Consider the following 20,828-nt stretch of genomic DNA (forward strand, 5'->3'; position numbering starts at 1 on the left):
TACACTTTTTATTATAAACGCATTATTGTGCATGTGTTATACATGGTGTATAGGAAAAAAATCAATGTTAAGCTTCTAGGAGGTCAATCAACGTTAAGCTTCTAGGAGCGCAATCAACGGTTTCTGTGAGAACAACTCTCGTACATTTTATAGACTGTTTAAAACAGGCCTGCCCATTCTTTTGAGCTAATTTTTAACATAAATGGATGGTGCATTGACAGTTGTATCCGAATATGAGAAACTTTTATTTCAAATGAAAGCTCTGTTGTATATTTATCTAATCCATGAGGTAAGTTTAATTTTGTTTTCCTTATATTCTTGGCTATCGATACAAATAGGTCGAAAAATTTGTGCAACCTGTGGGCCGGATTGAATTTTGTCTTTGTTAACAACACTACCAAAAGATTCGATACAAATTATACTTTATAAACATGGATTATTTAGATATAATTATAAGCTTTCGTTTGAGGTAGAAAAATAATTCTTGCGAACGTACCAACCGTTTAGGCCAAAAAGGAGCCAAAAAGGTTGTGCAGGCCTGGTTTTAAATTTAAAAGGCAACCGGGACCCCATGAAAACGACAGTTAACCCGTATAGGCCTGAGTGAATGAAAAAATTCTAAAACCTTCACCGCTCAGCGGATTCTTAAGGACATATAGGAAGGAATCCCTGTCATGGCAGGGAAAATGGCTTCCTCACATATACAAACACATTTGCTGGCGGTTCACATTATTTCTCAAAATTTTTCACTTACCTATAATTAATCACTCCCAAATTTCTAACTGGATACCAGAACACCGTAATGTTACCATTAGTGTAGTTTTAGCAACTGCCAACTAGCAAAATTTCACGAATCGTGCTAATTTTCAGCACGAACGACGAACATTCCTTCGTTTGTTTACACTTTCTCTCCCGCGAGCGAAGGATACTTTTCGCCCAATTTTAACCAATCTACTACACGTAGAACACCATACTCGATTTACTTTCATTAATTATATATTATAAAACACCTTGTTGTTCATTTCTGATGGATACAACTTGAAACTTTGCAGAACCGTGCTTAAAACAATCACCCGATCACAACTTTTCGTTTTTTTTTCATTTTTCTAATTTCAAGTCGGCTGCCCGCTTGCAGTGCTGTCAGGAATGTTGATGATTACGCACGGCGTTAAGCAATATTATTCAGTCGAAATGAAAGAGATTGAAACTGATGCAGGGATGACTGGCAACGCCGTCTTATTAATTGCAATTTCACTATTACTAACATATAAGAGAATATTTTTTGTGTACAACTACTTTCAAACAGAAATTTACGGACTCAACGGAGTTTCACCTTAATGGATTCAATTATTGTTTTGTCATTATAGTGATACACATATCTAGTTTCTAGAAAAGAACAGAGGAACGCGAAAATATTTCTGTAGCCAGAGTTATTCCGGTGGGTCACTGGGTCAGGTCGGGTAAAAAGGTAATGTAATTTAGTTGGAAGTCACATTCACTACAAAGGTTCCCCATGAGTAGGAAACCGTATCCTACAGGCGGAAGTATTGATGCACTTCGTCAAAATCTTTTATCAAAAGCCATCCAAATTGGCCCCTTTGTTCAACGTATAAAAGTGCATTATATGAAGACAATTCATAGTGATCAGGTTGTTCTTTGTTCAACTGTATCAGGTCTGGTACCCATACTTCCAATTTGTACCCACAGTCGTACGCTAAATAACTTTATACTTGATTAGGGTGCCGAGCCCTCACATCTGAAAGTTATTGTTAAATGAATATCAGCAGTTATATAAAAAGAACGATGTAATTTTTAAAGAATAATAAATTCAACAATGTTTAATATTCCACAAAGCGTTAATGATTAATCATAAATTTAATCATGATTAATGATTAATGATTATGATAAATCAAAAATGTTAATCATTAATCACAAAAAAATCAAGAGTTAATCATTAATCACTAATCATAATCATTGCAATATTATGTTTTAGTCTTTAATCATTAATAATAATCATAAAGATCGCTGATTTTATTCAGTAATCATAATCTTAATTATAAGTCAAACATTTAATCAAACATCAATCAATCGTTGAACTAAATTTAACAAATTTTACAACATTGTCTTCTAATGTATAAATAAATTTGGCATTTCTTATATTCTGTGAAACGAACTATGAGAGTTTATGCCTAAGGAACGTCCCAATCCAACCAAGTACAGCATGGTTTTGCTTTGTATCCGAAGACGTTATCATAAGACAAAAAAAGACCCTTAAATATTTCCTCCATGTAACACGGTGCATTTCTTAGTTGTATATGATCCGAATCTGAAGACGCGGTTGGGAGCTTGTGAGTGGTACCATTCTACATGAAGGATTGCTGTTTAAAGGGCAGATCACAAAATTTCGACCTAGCACTAGTTTTTGGCTGTTCATAAGATTGTTGTATACTAATTGGCACAACGTTTTCTAGATCAAGAAATGGTTCTTTTCCACTAGTAGGTGATATTTCTGTCAATAGCTCCTCGCTGTTTTTGTTCACGTTTGATGTTTGCAATCTCACATCGCCTTCAAAAATCCACTAAATGTAGCAAAGCGTTAAGTTGATCTTGATTAAACATTCGATGATTATGAACGATAAACCATGCTTAAAGCTTTTCAATTTGAATTGTTCTCTTCAATAATGAGTAAAGCCATTCATTTTCATGTTTATGGCTCATTCGTTGCATACGTCAAGGCGTGTAAGTAGCATCCATTCATTACGTAGCGCTAATAATTGAGTTTTTTTAACCCTGGGGAAAGCTCTCCCCTCTTCGTAATGCTTTTTGCATGAACATGTTCAAATTTTTGTTTGAATCGCACCGTATGAGCCTACCCCCTCCCTCTTCGAGCATTACGTGGTTTGTGGACGGTGCCATTTAATTATAACGGGGCCATTTGTGGAAGATGCTATTTAATTATGACTTTTATTAATATTCATTGATTAATGGTTAAACATTCAAAAGCTAATGATTAAATGCCCAAAAGTATGCTCTAAACGCCTTGAAGTATGCAACAAACAACTTATACATTACATAATGATGAATATTTCTCTTGATTGGCAATAAATTTGAATTAAAATCTTTTGAACTTCGTTACAGCGAATTTTTAATCACAAACCGAACTGAAATTTAGATTCATATCAAAGTAGGGCGGATTAATCAAAGATTAATCATATAAACAATAATTAAATGACATGAGATGCTCAAAACACATTTAAGTATGCAACGAATGCATCACACTCTTATAACTTATAGGTGACGTAAAACGGGGTAACTTTGATAGTTTTTTCGAAGAATACTTGATTTTTTTTTTAAAGCTGTTTCAAAGAATTATAATTCATATTTTAAAACAAGTACTGGTATCCTAGCTATCGATTGCAGTTGATAGATTGCCAAAAGATTTATTCTGAATGGATATATAATTTTTTCAAATAATCGAAAGTCGGTTATATAGCGTTGAACGCTATATGGCAATTTCTGACTTAGATTACAAAAACAGTCCCGGTTTGTAAAAATGGTTTTCGCTAAGAGATTTGAGACCGAATTCATGTTCTGCTACAACTAGGCTGTCAAGGATAAGTGACGAACTCATTATATCTTTTTAAAATAGTGATCGTAGAACAGATTGTTTGTAAGCGTTTCAAAAATGCTACAGAAACTTTGTTATTTCGTTTAGTGTGTTGTGGGTCTCGCACTATCAAAGTAACCCGCATTATCAAAGTTACCCCATTTTACGGTACACTTATGATTAAAAAAAAACTGAATCAAATAGCTCTCATCATGATTTTTCGTTGAATCATCAATTTTTCAATCATGATTAACTTAACGCTCTGCTCTTGAACCATCCTTCTTCAGACTCGGTCTGCAAAACAATGAAGCTTGATTAATCGTTAATAACTTTTGGGACTCACTATGAATGTGGCTTCTGGCTTATGGAGCTACTCCAGTACTCCCCGTAATTGAATTCGGAACTCAAGCGTGTGCTAGAATAGGGGCGTAAGTCGCATGATCGATTTCTCTTCATCGATCCTCTCTTCTATGAAAAAAAGCGACAAGACGGAAGTTTGTCAGCATTTTTTCACCTCAGGACGCAAAATTGCATCGCTACCTAGCGTCTAGAAGTGAAAAAATGCTAACAAACCCGCATCTTTTCACCTTTATCCACAGAAGAGAGGATCGATGAAGAGAAATCGATCATGCGACTTACGCCCTTATTCTAGCACACGCTTGAACTATCGTAATTTACGAATCGATACCCGTAGTTTCAAAGACAAACATCAATCCTGATATTTATGGAATTTTGTTAAAAAACGACTGAAAAACATAATTTTTAAAAAGTACTTTAAAACTCTAAACATTACATATATTTTGCTTATGGATTAAATGGTGAAAAGTGTAGTAAGTTACTCCGTTTGACGGTACTTGTTGACCTCAGTATGAAGGTGTACACATGCACGGGAAAAAAATCTGTGGTAAAAATAACTATTTTAGCTGACTACGCCCATTCTTAAAACTACCATGGAAATTCAGACCAATATACTATGTTTACGGTACACCCCACCGCATTACTGGTACATTTGACAGAAATAATTTACAACAATCTGATTTCAACTACAGACATGGTAAAATCAAGCGCATATCTGGTCTGCTGAAAATTGCCGGTGCGAGCGCTTAAGTTAACCCCCTAGAATGATAGTTTTTACCGCACAATTTTTTTGCGTGTAGACAGAAGGACTTTTAAAAGATATAGAAACGCCTTATGAAAATTCGTCACTTCCTCTTCCTGATCCACTTCTTGAATGAGTTTCATAAATTAAATATTAATGTTACAATATTCATTCCATTTTACATAAGACAAAATGTTTGAATTTCGGTAGTCTAGTTCACTGGGGGAAATTTTCAGAATCTATATCTGTGTAGACAAGTGTACCTCCAAAACCGCATCCTTTCGTATTCTTTGATTGCTTTGGATCACCAATATCAAAGATTACGGAGCCAACATCCAAGATATGAAGTATATTGCTACAAAAGATATATGGGTCCAGTAGCGATAAAATAACCTCACGGTGTCTCTTCTGTGTAATTTTATAACAAAAAAAACGGCATGTCTTAAATTGAGACTGATGAAAGCCAAGGCTTTCCTCTTTCGTTTGCTGCTAAAATTGAAATAAATCATCAGGAGATCAATGTGGTACTACATTTCAGCAAACATTCAGCGCTCGGAGTTTGCTAAAACTGCAAAGAAGATTTTCCAGTTGAATATATGTCCATCGAATTTAGATAAAACCATACCATTTTGCTGTCCAACCTTGTTAATTTTTTTTTCTATCTTTATTAACGAGATTTTTAGCCCTGGGCTAGTTCATCTCGGGAAGGATGGCTTTACTTCCCTTCCGAAGGAAGTCGTCACTAAAAGTTTCAGTGACTACCTCGGGGATGGGATTCGATCCCAGGCCCTCGGCGTGAGAGGCGTGTGTTCTAACCACTACACCAGGTCCGTCCCCTTAACCTTGTTAATTTTTAAAATCAAGCTTCAAATTTGCTCGTTAATTTTATAATATGAATTGCATGCTGAGAACATTTAGTTTAGTGTATTGTTTGTACTATACTATTTCAGATTCATTTTCCAAATAGTTGCAAAACTAGGAAAAAAACATATATAAAAACATTGAAACAGAATTCTAAAACTTTTGTTTTGAGTTTATACACTTTGTCTTTTTGACTAGATTTGTGAAACAATTCTACGTACAGTCAAACCTCCATGAGTCGATATTTGAAGGAACCAATGAAATAACCATTGTTTTAAGTATGGTTCCATGAGTCGATATTGAGTCCGGAAAAAATGCTCTAGACCTCTCACCGATTACTTTCGTTTTGGATGCTTATGAAGGAGGACATTGCACTGTGTTTTATTTCTTCGATTTCTTGCGCTTTTTGAATAGCGCACAAGCCGTTGATTTTAGCGATATAGTTTGTTCGGAGAAGTTTCTTGGTGTATTAAAGCGCATCTTCTGATGCATAAAGTTTTGTAATCAATCCACCTAGCAGTGAGCACGGTGTGTTTCGTAGAACAATTTTATTACAAAAAAATAGATAAGTCTGAAACTTCGCAACAACAAAGTCTAGATCTCTCGCGTTCATTTGCTGCAAAAACCAAAAAAATCGGTCGGTGTTTGTATTTGCGTATGTATGTGTTTATGTACATTAGGGCGGTTAAAATTTTAAAAATGTTTGAGAATCCAATCTCCCATATGTTCCTTACCATCCTTACTATAAGAATAGTGTTCTGTGAAATTTTTAGCTTTCTAGGTGGTGATTTAAAGGTGGCCCAAAGACAATGTAGGTTTATATGGAAATTACTCTGAAGAAATTTTGAGATATGTTCCAAATACGCTTGTGCTGTAATGTAAGTACAAACTTATTTTCCCATTGTAAAAACTCATTCTTCAAACCATAATAAAGAAATTGCTGAAGAGAGGAATTCAATCCGACGGATATCAGAAGAGATATTCATGAGTTTGTTTGCTTTATATGGGATTATAGCCCTGCAAACATGTACAAAAATCCCAAACCCATTTTAGCCTCATGATATTAGTTTCTAATCTTTTCATAAGCACTGTGCCATTAAAAAAATAACATTAAAAAATATAAGATTTGAAGCTTCACAAATACCATCCAAAATAGCGTATTTTTCAGCTCCATGGTTTATCACATGCGAAGCTCTCTACTAGTAAATTCGAATAGCTGAAATTTTGTTGTTGGAAAGTCAGATAAGTCACTTTTGTATCTACAAGTAAAAAGAGAAATCTCGCATAATTTATGATCTCGTCCTAACAGCCATAGGTGGTGTGTGTAGTTTGTTACTACTGAGCAAACGAATGGATTTACACTTTATTTCATAAGGCTACAATGAAGAGAAGATCCTCCTCTGTCTCCCAGTGGTGATAGTTTTTATTTTGATCCGTTCATCTGCTTAATAACAACGAGTTACACACTCGGTTACCAATGGTTTTTAGGGTGAAGATACAAAGAAGCCAAATCGCGAATTTTCAAAAGCACGAGTCTAGAGAAGCAGTCAACCGGTAACTCACTGGTAACTCGCTGGTGTTAATCGCATTCAATAAAATGTTCAACGCAAAAGGTTGTCAAGTTCTCTGAATTTGTGCTCTTGAAAATTCGAAGTTTGACTTCGATGCTACTTCGCCTTAGGACGAGATCATAAGTTTTGCGAGAAATATTTCCTAATGGTTTGTTCACAAATTTCATAAAGCCAAAAATGACCATTTTAAACACCCACCCACCCCCTTATAACGCATTTTGTAAGAATATGTTCCAAATTTTGTATGACCTGTTACATCTTGAAGACACTTACACACCCCTTTCAGCGTTATGAAATATGTGAATGGGCCCTAATGACTTCATACATCATTATGACCAATTTAAGTACGATTTTCAAGGTTTTTAATGAAAAATAATTAAAATTACGCTTGAGACAGTTTTGCGATTATGCGTATATCATATGTGATTTATGCTTATTACAGCTATTTTGACCAAGAACAACTTTACCTTCCATGCCAAGGTGTTCAAATGGTTTGATTTTGCAGTTTGCCCCGTATCTCCATACGTTCAACGCAATGTGCGTCGGTACAAAAACACATATCTATAAATACTTCACACAAAATAAAAAAAAATGTGCTGGACCCCCGACCGATTTTTTTTTTATTTTGGTCGCAATTGAAAGAGCAAAGTATAATTGTTTTTTGTTCGAAATTTCAGACTTACCTATTTTTTTGTAATAAAATTCCTCCACAAAGACACCGTGGTGAGATAGAAAAACTATTTTTTCAAAACATTTAGATAGACATATGGTGTCTTCGGCAAAGTTGTAGAATTGGCAATTCGAAACAACTTTGTCGAAGACATGAATTTTCTATCTCTTATGCTTTTTGAGATATATGCCGTTATATGTGAATGGTCTCTAAAAATCATATTTTTTATCATAACTTTTTTCCAAGATTTTCAACATTTTTTGTGTTTTCTACAAAGTTGTTTGTCATAGAAAAACCTGTGTTTTTGCTGAACATATAATCACCCTATCTTTTGAATTAACAAAGTTATTCATGAATTACTCTTTTTTCAAGGTGTAGATTTGAATCAAAAATGCCTAGAATATTGATCATCTTCCCATAAATACACATTTTACACAATTTTATAAATATGTGTAATTTTCTCTTTTAATCCTCCAATTGGCTCAACCTGCTCATGGCTGAGATGAGACTGATAATTTTATCACAGTTTGTATTTTTCCGAAACAGCATGTAATGTAACAACAGCAAAGCCAATAATATTAAAACAGTCGCACCACTAAATGGACGAGCAAAAATATGATTCAACATAAACCAGCTATTAGAAAACCTTGGTAGGTACACAGCGTCTACCATCACGCTAGCAGACCTCTTGGGAAAGTTTAATTCAAATACCTAGTGCCACATTAACCGCATGCCTAACCGATAGCTCAAGCTTTTTCAGCATAATAACTTTAAAGATCATCTCGATGCTACCCCATTACTGTGCATTTCGCATACGATGATATACTCCTAGCACGTGATGCACTGGCCATTCATAAAATTTCCATGCCGTGGCTCAATGAGAGAAGACAGAGCGGGAGAGAAAGAGAATAAAACTCCTTTTGCCATCATCGAAATTTATTATTCGCTGCTCCGGCTATACCCACTAGCCTAGCAGTCGGTCTACAGGGGGCCTAGATGAACAATATGAAGCACAGACCGCACATGTGTTACTGCGAGCCGTGACCTCTTGGCACAGCAATCCGCCTAGCTGGAGTCTTTGGTCCAAGCGAAAAAAATAACCTGCCGCCAGACAAGGAGTGTGGTTGCCTCTTGATCGAAGAAAACGACGAAAAAAAATCTTACGTAACATCAATTGAGAGGACTTATCGCTTTTGGCAATTGCTTTTGGAATGTACCGAGCCATTGCTGGCTTGTGGTTGCTGCTGGGGTGTACAGCAAAAATTGGTACACCAGAGTCTGGCTGGCTCGGGTTGATTGAAGTAGTGGATAAGTAGCGTTTTGGCGTAACCTGTGCCGTGGTAATAACAGAATATACAATTGTCCCACAGTTATGGATCCTCTCAAGTAACTTTTGACACATACACTTTGATCCAAAATAAAAAAAAAAAAATCAACCAATGTCAACCCGAAGGTATTTTGCACGCGCATTGTCAAGAGCACGGTTAGCGTCATCCACAAACGCACATACTGTGCTGAAAATGCTGCTATGCACTTCTTTTTTCTGACGTTACATTCCCACTGGGACAAAGCATACTTCTCAGATTAGTGTTTTTATAAGTATTTCCGCACTTAGAACCAAATGAGCAACTGACCAGTGTGACATGTACTCTATGCTTTGGAAAGTCGAGAAAACATCCTTTAAGAAAAAGTCCTCGACCATTTTGATTCGAATTCACGATCCTCAGCTTAGACCTGCTGAATAGCTGCGCGCTTACCGCTACGGCTGTCTGAGCCCGTTTTTTCCAGCAAAGTTGTACCTTCGGTTGTTATCTATACTGCAAAAAATTAAATAAACAAGTTTTGCTATATCCTAAAAAAACACGTATCAAAATATTTGGAAATTTCTTGGTCTTAAAGTGAGCACTTGAATTAGGGTTTTCGCTATGTACAATACCAACCAGTTTACTGATATTGATTGATTAGCACATGTTTTGTCTCAATTTCCGAACACGACTCATATTCCGAACAGTAGCAATTTCAAAGGTAATAATTAGTATTTTCATAACTTTTTAAGGCGGAGGACTTAAAATGTAAAAGTTAATCATTCTGTGAAAACAATGAAACATGAATAATCACTGTTTGAAATCTAGTGTTTGGAATATGAATCATGCCATGGAATTTGAGAAAAAAAAAATCAGTACGTCGAATCATGAGAATCGGAGCAAATAAAAAACTTATATTTAAGTATTTTTTAGCTTAATTTTGAGTAATGTTTCTCTCCCAGTTTAATTCATTCCTTCTATTGTTGTCAGAAAGCGAAGAGCAAAACAACACAAAACTGAACCTTAGTGCATTAACTCAAAATTAAATTGATGACAGTACTGCAAGCTGAGTGAAATGATCTGCCGATTGAAAGATAAGAACTTAACCAGTAGGTTTTTTTTTCGCATAACTTCAAATGGAAGCAACCTCAACCCCATTAACTCAAAATTAGGTAGACGCACGAAACACAAAATATCGGGCAAACATTATATCGTAAATTATGGTGAATTTGATCGGTAGGACGAATTTGATCACAGTGTCACACGATTTTATTTGTTACTAAGAGAGAACAAATGTCAATGCAAACTAAAGTAAATGAGCGTTGTTTGTCTTAACCATTGCCGGATTGTATGTGAAGTTTTTTGAGTAAAGGAATGTTTAGTTTCATGAAACTAATGTAAAATTCTATAATCATGTTCGATGTGGTATTGACAGACATCTATACAGCCATTCCATGAAAAACCGATCTAGTGGGTCTCCGAATTCCGTGCAAATTTGCTATTTTGTTCCTTATCCGAAATAAGGATATACGTATTTTTGGATTTTTTGATTAGGGTGACCATTTCCGAAAAAAATGACCAGAAAAATCGCGATTTTGCAAAAATTTTATTTTTAAAAAAATTATAACTTTCGAACCGTTCGACCGATTTTCAATCTTTTTGGATGAAATGAAGGCTAAAGATTTTGACTTTTCAGAAAAAATATAAAATTTCATAAAAAATTGTGTTTTTTACATGAAAAAAACTCAATAGTTTCCGTTTTTTCGTGTTTTGAAGGCCTCGGGACCTGAACTTTCTCAACTTTCTGAAAAGTTGAGACCTTAAGCTTTCATTCCATTAAAAAAGATTGGAAATCGGTTGAGCTGTTCAAAAGTTATGATTTTTTTAAACATTACAAATCTAACGCGCTGAGATCTACAGTGTGTGCCGATGAAAAATGACTTTTTTTTATTTTCAAAAAAAATATATCTCAAAAACTAAAAAACATACATCGCTGAAAATTTGTCAGTTTACGTAAAATTTTCTGAACTTTTAAGAAAAAATGAGAGCAGCAATAGCCCCTTTGGTCTTCAAAACACGAAAAAACGGAAACTATTGAGTTTTTTCATGTAAAAAACACAATTTTTGTGAAGTTTTATATTTTTCCCGAAAAGTCAAAATCTTTAGCCTTCATTTCGTCCAAAAAGATTGAAAATCAGTCAAACGGTTCAAAAGTTATAATTTTTTTTTAAAATAAAAATTTTGCAAAATCGCGATTTTTCTGGTCATTCTATTTCGGAAATGGTCACCCTAATCAAAAAATCCAAAAATACGTGTATCCTTATTTCGGATAAGGAACAAAATAGCAAATTTGCACGGAATTCGGAGACCCACTAGATCGGTTTTTCATGGAATGGCTGTATATACTTTTAGTTTTACCCCGTTTGGCCTGAGTGAAAGCAAAAATACTATAACAATCACCGCTTAGCGAATATCTAAAGGATTAATATATATTTCTTGTCAGTATAGTCACACACAGGATTTGAACATGGTGTCAACTTGAGAGCTTGAAATATATCCCCAAAACAGAATTTACCATAAAAAATCATACTAATTCCCTCATTTTGTTCAAACTATTGAATTGCTAAATGTCAGGAGATTTATTTATAAATTGCCTATATTTGGGATTTCTACGATATTCTTGAAGTTTAATTGTTTATTAATTCCTGTAAACTTGTTTTGTTAAAATTTGCCCATATTAAGTGTGTCAAGATTTTTTCCAAACTAACAATAATCTTTTTGACAAGTTAATAATTTTCTGCACTAAAGTCATATCTGTATGGAAACTTCGGTACATGAGCTAAATAAGCTCCCGTCGTATTTATTTTTTTGTATTTAAAAGTTTAGTATTGACAACATTATAGAAAACAGACATGAAAAACAGCGAAAAACGATCAACCAAAATCACGATTCCAACCATGAACTTATGTTTACATAAATAAACACACTAAATTTTCATTAAAAAAAAATAATTAAAACAGGGTTAGTTGAAGGGATTCAAAGCAAAAGGGTGTAAGTGACAAAAACTTAAAAAAATCGACTTTGAAGTTTCCCCAGAAAAAAAAATAAATTTTCGTGCAAATTGTGTGGGAGCTAAAAACCAAAGCCTATCTTCTGAGAATAATGTTTTTTTTTCTGTTTGACGTGAAAATCATCTAAAAATACCTTCAGAAAGCATAGAAACAGTGGACTTTTACAGTATACTCAACTCAAAACCGACCAAAATGCTACTTACATCCCTTTGCATTTGGGTTCCTCAATTATAATATGCCCAAAAATGGCATTTTTTTTTTCAAAACTAAGGAGGAATATACAATTTTGGTGACTTTTTTCGTACGATCTGGCATTTTTAGCTAAAATTAAAGGTATTATATTCACTAAGGCAATTTACAAGTTTTCCCGAGAAATGACTCTAACTTTTGCCCCGCTGATTCGAACCTTTCCCCGCTTCGAGCCAATCTAATATACCTCAAAGCATCCTTAGCTTAGAATCGCCCTTTAATAAAAAAAAACAAAAACAAACACGTTTCTATTTTTATTTTGTTGTATAAAATGAAATTTAGACCGAAAATTACAATTTTCACAACAATTAATCTTAATTTTTCCAAATCTCAATAGATTTCTATTGTATTTTGAGTGAAAGTCCCATACCTGAATAACATGACATTTGTTTTGAGCTAGAAATCTCAAAAATAAAGGGCCCCTATCAACTTCATGTGACAATGAAATTGATCAAATTTGTAGTGCTCTGATAAAATTATATGCCGATTACTCATAGAGAAACAATGTTACAGCATGCCAAAGTTGTTCATTTTGTATGGAAACCGACTGTCACTACAATCAGTCTGAACACAACTGGACGGTAATGCTACGTTTCCCCGAGTGTCATTTCCCCAAACGCCAGTTTCTCGAATGCTAGTTCCCCGAATATCCAATTTCCCCGAAAAAATATTAGCACTCATAATTGTTATAACTTCATACTTTTCTGGGTTGCGAATGAAACGGTCATCTGATATGCACCCTTCTTCATTGGCGGTTCTTTCGAGTTTCACCGTCCTCAGCATCTTTGCCAGTATGTGTTTAGTCGAGAATAACCCAATATCGCCTTCTTCTGGTATAGACATCGTTTTTCCTAGTTCACCACCCTGCCACAGAAGGCAATTCATGCATATTTATAAACTGCATAACTTTTCGGGGAAACGGTAATGAACCGGTGAAACGGCATTCGGTGAAACGTGTAAATCTGGGAACTAGCATTCGGAGAAAAGCAGCACCAGCAGGACAATATAAAGTACGCATTAATCGTTTTTTCATGAAAAATCGTTTGGTTTGGAGGCCTCTATCTAGGCTTCTAGTGGTATGATTTATCTGATTTTTTTCATCGCTGCGCAGAAGAAACATAAATTTCACTTAACTAAAAAACCACAATATTTGAAATACAAACTCTAGAATTAATAAAAGTAATTGGATATACTTTTAAACGAATTAGTTGAACAGAAAAATGTTATTCTGCAAATTTGTGTAGCTTATCAAATTGCAAAATTTTGCAGAAGAGTGTATTGCTCCAAGTGTTTCTATTTAAGAGTATTTTCTTATTAAAGATTTGATCATTTCTGTGAAGATTTGAGATTTGCGACTACTCAAAAGTTTGTTTATGAAATTGAAGTTTATTTTTTCTATCTTCTGGGCTATTTCATCTCGGGACCAACGGCTTTACTTCCCTTCCGAAGGAAGTCGTCACTAAGATTTATTTCATAAGTGACTATCTCGGGGATGGGATTCGATCCCAGGTCCTCAGCGTGAGAGGCGTGAGTTCTAACCACTACACCAGGCCCGTATCCCTAAAAAAAAATTGAAGTTATTTTTAAGCTGCGGTGGAAATTTCATGTCAATCGGATCCCAAAAAGCCGTGATCGAAGCCTCCAAACTTGTCCATTTCGTATGCGTTAGCGCATAATTCTCGCGAAACATTACTAAAGGACCTATGTACAAATGAGATATTCTCTCCTCTCTCGTTCTCTTTCGATTATAAACTAAAGATTTTGGGAAGTTTTTCACTATAGATCGAAAATCAATTTCCTTGACTAGCGTTTTATACAAAAAACGCAACAGAAGAGTTTAATGTGACTCAGTTATTAATGAAAGAGAAAGTAAACAAAGAGAGCCTCTCAATGTTAGATAGGTCCTTTAGTAATGTTTCGCGAGAATTACATTTTCTTGCACACAGCCGACATAAGTTTTTGTATAAACGTTTGGAAACCATTTTCAGTCCATAGTGGGATCCGAGCCATATATTATTTCATGAAAAAAAAACTTGTGAATTGCCTAAAATGAAAAAAGAAAAACAGTCAACTTTCCATTATTCGATGTTGAAGGGACCATCGAGTTAAGGAGGAACAAGTAATAGAACACAGAACCAGTGCAAATACGATCCAAGGGACCATCGAGGTAGCAACGAAAACTAACTTTTTATGTGGTACTCTAACTCGATATCGAGATACAAAATATCTAGTAAGTTGACTGTATTACCTTTCAATTTAGAGAAATGTTTATAGCCAAAAATATAACAAAATTTCACATTTTACCTTGGTTTTGCGAAAAACTACTATTTGGTAATCATCCTAGTTTGATTGAGTTTATAATAAAATTTGAGTGTGAATTTCATGGAAATATTACTTTGTGACTCCTGTTACAGAAGTATCGATATTTTGTGTTTTAATCGCAAAAACTTTTGCACCACAGTAATTTCGAACTCTTGCCCCCAACAAGAGTTCGTTTAAGACAATCAATTTTAAAACTGTTATAATTAAAAATGAGTGAATATTTGGACATGAGTTTGTTTAGCGAAACTGTAGTCTATATGTCGCAGATCCACTGTAGGGTATTTGTTTCTTTGAACTGGTATAGTTTTTCTGGATATATTGATTATCGCACTAAGGTTGAATTTTTGGCCCACTCTTAGCCCCACGATTTGTTAGGTTGAACCAAGCAGAGTTAATTTCCTCAGTCACAGTAGATGTTGAAGTAGTGTAATTAAGTCTGCATACATATCATTGATTCATAATTTCCTAGTTCACTAATTCAATCAAGAATTCAAAACAAACTATTTTTGTTGGATCATCAATCATAAATTAAATATACCAAAGTCATTATGCTTCTCTCTATAATGAAGTACATGCAACCATGATAAACCATAATGTCTTCCAAACTCTAATCACAGAAACTAGAGAAGTAATGAGAATTTGGAAGTGTGTTTTGGACCGCTTGATCTGCTGAATACCCGGCATTGTTAAACCTGAAAATGACCATTTGTACGATCGGTCTAAATTCAGGTTCACATTGATGCCTTTTTACTATTAATTCATTTATAAAGTGATTGTATTATGCTGTTTCTGGGAACCATCTATAATTTGGCTACCTACAGAAGTGTCAAAGGCATCATGGTCCTTATTCAGTAACTCACCGGAATAACTCAGGCTTCAGTACCATTTTCTAGTTCTTCTGTCCACTTTTAGATACCAGATATGTATGCAAGTATACTGATAATTAATCATTCAAAACCGTTTATGAATCGTCGAGCGATGAGATATTTATTTTATGCGTTCACTCAGGTCTATGCGAGTTGATTGAGATATTCAGGAGTTTGAGATGGTAGGCGAAAAATCAAATGCTATCACTATGGGTGCTTTTTCTATCTTTAACCTTATACCCAAATTTATATATAAGATTTATATATATATATATATATATATATATATATATATATATATATATATATATATATATATATATATATATATATATATATATATATATATATATATATATATATCTATATATATATATATATAATATATATATATATATATATATATATATATATATATATATATATATATATATATATATATATATATATATATATATATATATATATATATAATTTTGCGTTATCTGAAACCGCTCTAAACACATTTTGGGCAATGATTTATTTTAATTCGCAAATCTATGAATTTTGGCTTTTGATTTTTATAATTTTTATTTTTGAACATCCCTGTCTTTTTTAATTTTTTCTTGAAGCCTTTTCGGATTACTGATTTTTTTTTCATTAATAAAAATTCAAGTTTTCACGAAACTGTTATAAATATTAAATTATTTTGTTGTTCAATGTTTTTTTGTTTCATTTTCCGTGTAATTAACGGAAAAAACATGTGTGAAATTATTTTAATACCATCAAGCTCTTTTTCTGTGATAGGTTGATCGGGGGAAAATATAAAAGGTACTATTGTTTAATATTACTCGTTACATGAACCCCAGGCATTTGTAGATTATATAAGAATACAATTTTTCAAACATAATTCAAAAATACAAAAAAGTATCAAAAGTCATAAAAAACTTTTCTTATTTGCGTGTTATAAGCCAAGGTTTAAGCCAAAAATAAAATCATTTTGATTTCCAAGATACGAAAAAAAGCTCAAATATGTACCCCGTCTAAAGGCGCGGTTGGGTATTAGAGGGTTAATAATGAGATTTTTTAGCCCTGTGCTAGTTCATAACTATCTCGTGGATGGGATTCGATCCCAGGTCCTCGGCGTGAGAGGTGACCGCTACACTAGGTCAGTTCCCTCACTTCGGATGCCTTCAATGGCGTTGACTTGATTGATTTAGAGGTTTTGTAAGGTAAGAGCACTAATTGTTGACCCATCACTAGTTTTCGACACATCAATGTGTTTTGGGCCTACTTTGTAGCTAAGAAAATTGACTCAGAATTCTAATAGATCAATAGTTATTGCTTTTATCCTAGTCAGACAAGAAATAAGATTTCGTTCAGGATCTCTGACCTGAGGTAAAATGAGAAAAAGTCGAAAACAGAAAAGCTTGGGAGGAAAAAGATTCAAAAGATAAAAAGTATAAAAAATATAAATGATCAAATAATTCTGAACTTTTTGTCCTTTTGACGTTTTGTTTTTCGATCTCTTACTTCAAAGGTATGCATCTTTAAATCTAGAACAACTTTAGAGCTTAAGTGCACAACAAGGAGCACTTTGATGAAATAAAAACTTTTCAAAACAAAACTTACACAAATCTTATACAAAAGGAGGAAGTCTGAAACGGAAATTCCATGTTACGCGTGACATAATGTGTGTAAAGGTTGTTTAAATGTTCACCATTGATTAAAGAACCATTCAACTTTTGGTCCTGTCGCACAATCAAAAACCAAAACTGCATAGTTTTTTCATCCTCTGAAATATTACTTCAAGCAGCAGCCCAGCTCAATTCATTAAGAGAAATTTCCATTTTCCATTCCACACCGCACACGCTTGGTGTTTATGCTTAAAATTCCAAACTTGAACTCCATCATGTAGCGTTGGTATTCCTGGTGGGAGGCTCGGGGCTGCTATGAGGGGGGAGCCACCAGCGGTGGAAAATAACAACTATGCTGCTGGTGTTGTTGCTATAGGTAAAACGGCAAATTGCACGCGAATTGCATTTCACTTTTGTGTGCTCTATCACATGATTTCTCTCTCCTAGGCCACTGCAGCCACTGACTGTTTCTCGCGGTGTGCTTTCAGACCGTTATTATCAGGAAAAAAAATCTCCATCAAATCTGTGCTCGCCAGTCTTTTTGTATATTTATGCTGTATGTCTGAGAGAAATTTGGGAAACGCCCATTTTGAAATAACGCCCTTTTCATGAAATAAGTCGGAAGAAACATAAGATCTAAACTAAGTTCAAAGTTGATTTGTTCAGTGAATTATAATGTTTACGTGAAGTTTTTAATATAACATCAGCACAGTTTTGATTAAAGTCCTTTTTGCGTCGTAAACATCAATGCAATAATTTTTAATAGATTAATTGTAATACAGTTAATGGTTTTCAAATGTTGACAATAACAAACTGAAATTATAGCTCGTTCTCCATAAGCCTTAGTGTTATAAGACTTTCAGGGGCGAATTTTATACTATCATTATTGATGAAATAATTGTTGTTGTCCAATAACCTGGATAGCTGTGTAATTTGAACACTCATATTAAACATTTTCCCAACTCTACTCCATAGAATATATTCAAGAATATATTCGTAAGTTTCAACCTACGATTGTATGCTGCCATTATTATTGGTAATTATTTAGTTAAATTGAATTCCAGATTGTAATACTTGCAGAACTTGATTTTAAACGTGTTACTCAACAATCAGTTATCAGTAAAATCATATTAGTTCAATGAGTATTATGTATAAAACAAGACGTTACAAGTTCAAAACAGATCATAGCTAGAAATTGGAATATTCTAGATTATACAGCTTGGAATAACTTCAAAAAGATATGTAAATATCGAAAACTTGCGACTTTCAAGTGATATTTTTGACAACAAATAATAATCGATATATCTGAAAATATGAAAGCCCTACACAAAAACTGTCTTCATCAAACTTGTCCATCTTGTCTAAATGTACAATTTTGCTGAAAATATCATGAAGTTATTTATTCATTTTTTGAGTGATGTCAATTTAAAAATGTGTAAAAATTTCGCTTTAGTTAAACCGTCATTGCTCAGATTTCAATGAAACTTTATGACTGACTGTGTAGAAATTGATTTAAAGAAAGTGGTATAGCTTTGCATACTTAGTTTTTTTTTCAAAATTTATCTGAACTATTTTTTGGAAAGGGTTAAAAAATTTTACCCGATTTCTTTCAAAATAATGTAATAAAAAATGGCAAAACCTACTACAAAAATGTTATGCTAAGTTAATGCAATTTTTCATCGTAATTAATCACGCCAATCTGTAATGATACGATCTACTTTTCTGCACTAAACTATACAGTGACGTTGTTGTCTTTACCCAACTTAAATCAGTTGCGTAATGATTATTACGTAACGCTTTTTCATAACGCGACTGTTTTGAGATGCTTAATGAATTATTATTTAACAAATTTATAAAAAAAATGCAAAATAATTGTGAACAAAAGGTTACAAATAACAAAACAAACCATGTATGAATATATTTTTTATAGTATTTTTTCTGCTAAACACGTTAAGTTAAAAAAAAAATAACTCTGATTTACTTTGAATTTGTAGACTTATACCATCAAAAGGGCGTTTTTTGAAAACTGACCTTTCATTTTTTTTAAATTTAGTTCAGATTTGCAGCTTAGCCATGCAATACGACTGGTGAGCACGGCTTCGAAAGAGATTTTTTCTTATAATAACGCTCTGGTGAGCACCGTGTTACTGTTTTATGCACTTCCACTAGCCGTTGGCTTCGGTGATGGTTCCCTTCCTTCTCACGTTCATTTTTTTTCTTTTGCATCGCTGCAAAACTTGAAATTGCATCCGTGCTGCATGTTTCAAACATTATAGGCTCGGTCTGGTCTGGCTAAAATATCATCTTTCATCACGGTTGTCTGCAACAGCTGCCGCCAGGGTGAGAGTTTTCACTTTAATTCGTTTATTTTCACTGTATGCTAGAAATGCACAAATGCCCACACGGCAGAGCGGGTTTAATTGTTTCAAATAATTTTGAACCACCATCTTTTGCAGCACTTTTAGCATCCTGCTTTTAGCTTCCTTCCCCATGTATTCACAATCACAGCAAAAAAAGTTTCAATGATGTTGTTGGTTTTGTTCTCTTAGGAAAGCTTAGTTGTTGAACTTTTCACCTATAATATCAACCCCCGAAACAATGCCCAAAGATGCACTAGTTGAACGACGTCGCTCTAAGCCAGAAGTACAAACACGAACCTCTCGGTACCAATTACGTAAATTCACGACCGCAAGTACCTCTGCAAAAGAACTACCACAACTAATGATGTAAAGAAAAAAAAACCGCATTCAAACCGAGTACAATTGTAAGACGCACGCGCTTCGACTGCTAAGCCGTTGAGGAACTGTGTGGCTCAGCCAACAGACGCGTAAAGACTGCAACCAAAGTCCGCGGAGGCTCCAACGAGAAACTTACCCTTCAAGTGTGCATTGCATACAGCAAGCAAAACATGAGACAAGCAACGCGCGCTACTCTGCATCATCAATCCTAACCAGGTTGGAGCTCGTCGTCTCCCCTTCATTGCAATGGTATGGCTGCTCCAACGCATAGGTTCCCAATGTATTTTTTCTGAAACATAAGTCGCACCGGTTATTATGGAAGTAGGCTGAAATTAAATTTATTTCATTCATTTTGGATTCAAAACCATGATATTTCCAGGAAACTTGGCTTTCTTGGGTAACCAGTAATTTGTATGCAACTCATCTTTACAGATAGAGGAGTAGAGTGATAAAGGGATACACAGATAGATAGACAGAACTAGGACGAGTATATCGAGCGTAGAGGTAGACTAGGTCTGCGTCGGGGACTAGTTGAGTGGATCGTGAAAAACACCGACAAATGATCCTCGGGCATCTCTGTGAACCGGAAGTTTCCCTCCATCGGAATCGCAGGACCTGCCTTGATATCGTCGGCTCGGAAGATCTTCCGTCGCCGCAGAAATCTTTGTCGAAGTAGGATTGATCCACCGTAGGGGACATCACCGGCATGAGTCGTCGTAGCGCCAGCGAACTGGGAGCCATCCACCATCTTCGGCACTCTACCGATCCAACAACGGTGTAAGAACAGCGCGTACCGTTACCGATTTCGGGAGACACGGGACAATCGTCATATTCGTCACCGTGCGGTGACCAAA

The 20,828-nt window shown here is 34.6% G+C and overlaps 1 protein-coding gene across 3 annotated transcripts in view; it reads right to left on the minus strand.

Annotated features, from left to right (window-relative positions):
• Positions 1 to 20,086, minus strand: part of LOC5574136 (alpha-tocopherol transfer protein-like) — a 31,904-nt gene extending 11,818 nt beyond the window's left edge. For 2 of the 3 annotated variants that reach the window (XM_001661155.2, XM_021849585.1), the window contains exon 1: positions 19,894 to 20,086. The gene's annotated coding sequence lies outside the window, so the exon portion shown is untranslated. Of the gene's footprint in view, positions 1 to 19,811 lie in introns of all 3 variants that reach the window. The other variant, XM_021849586.1, reaches the window with a different exon arrangement.
• Between the last annotated feature and the right edge of the window lie 742 nt (positions 20,087 to 20,828).

The sequence above is a fragment of the Aedes aegypti genome, chromosome 3 (assembly GCF_002204515.2).
Source record: "Aedes aegypti strain LVP_AGWG chromosome 3, AaegL5.0 Primary Assembly, whole genome shotgun sequence".
NCBI classification, from domain to species: Eukaryota; Metazoa; Arthropoda; class Insecta; order Diptera; family Culicidae; genus Aedes; species Aedes aegypti.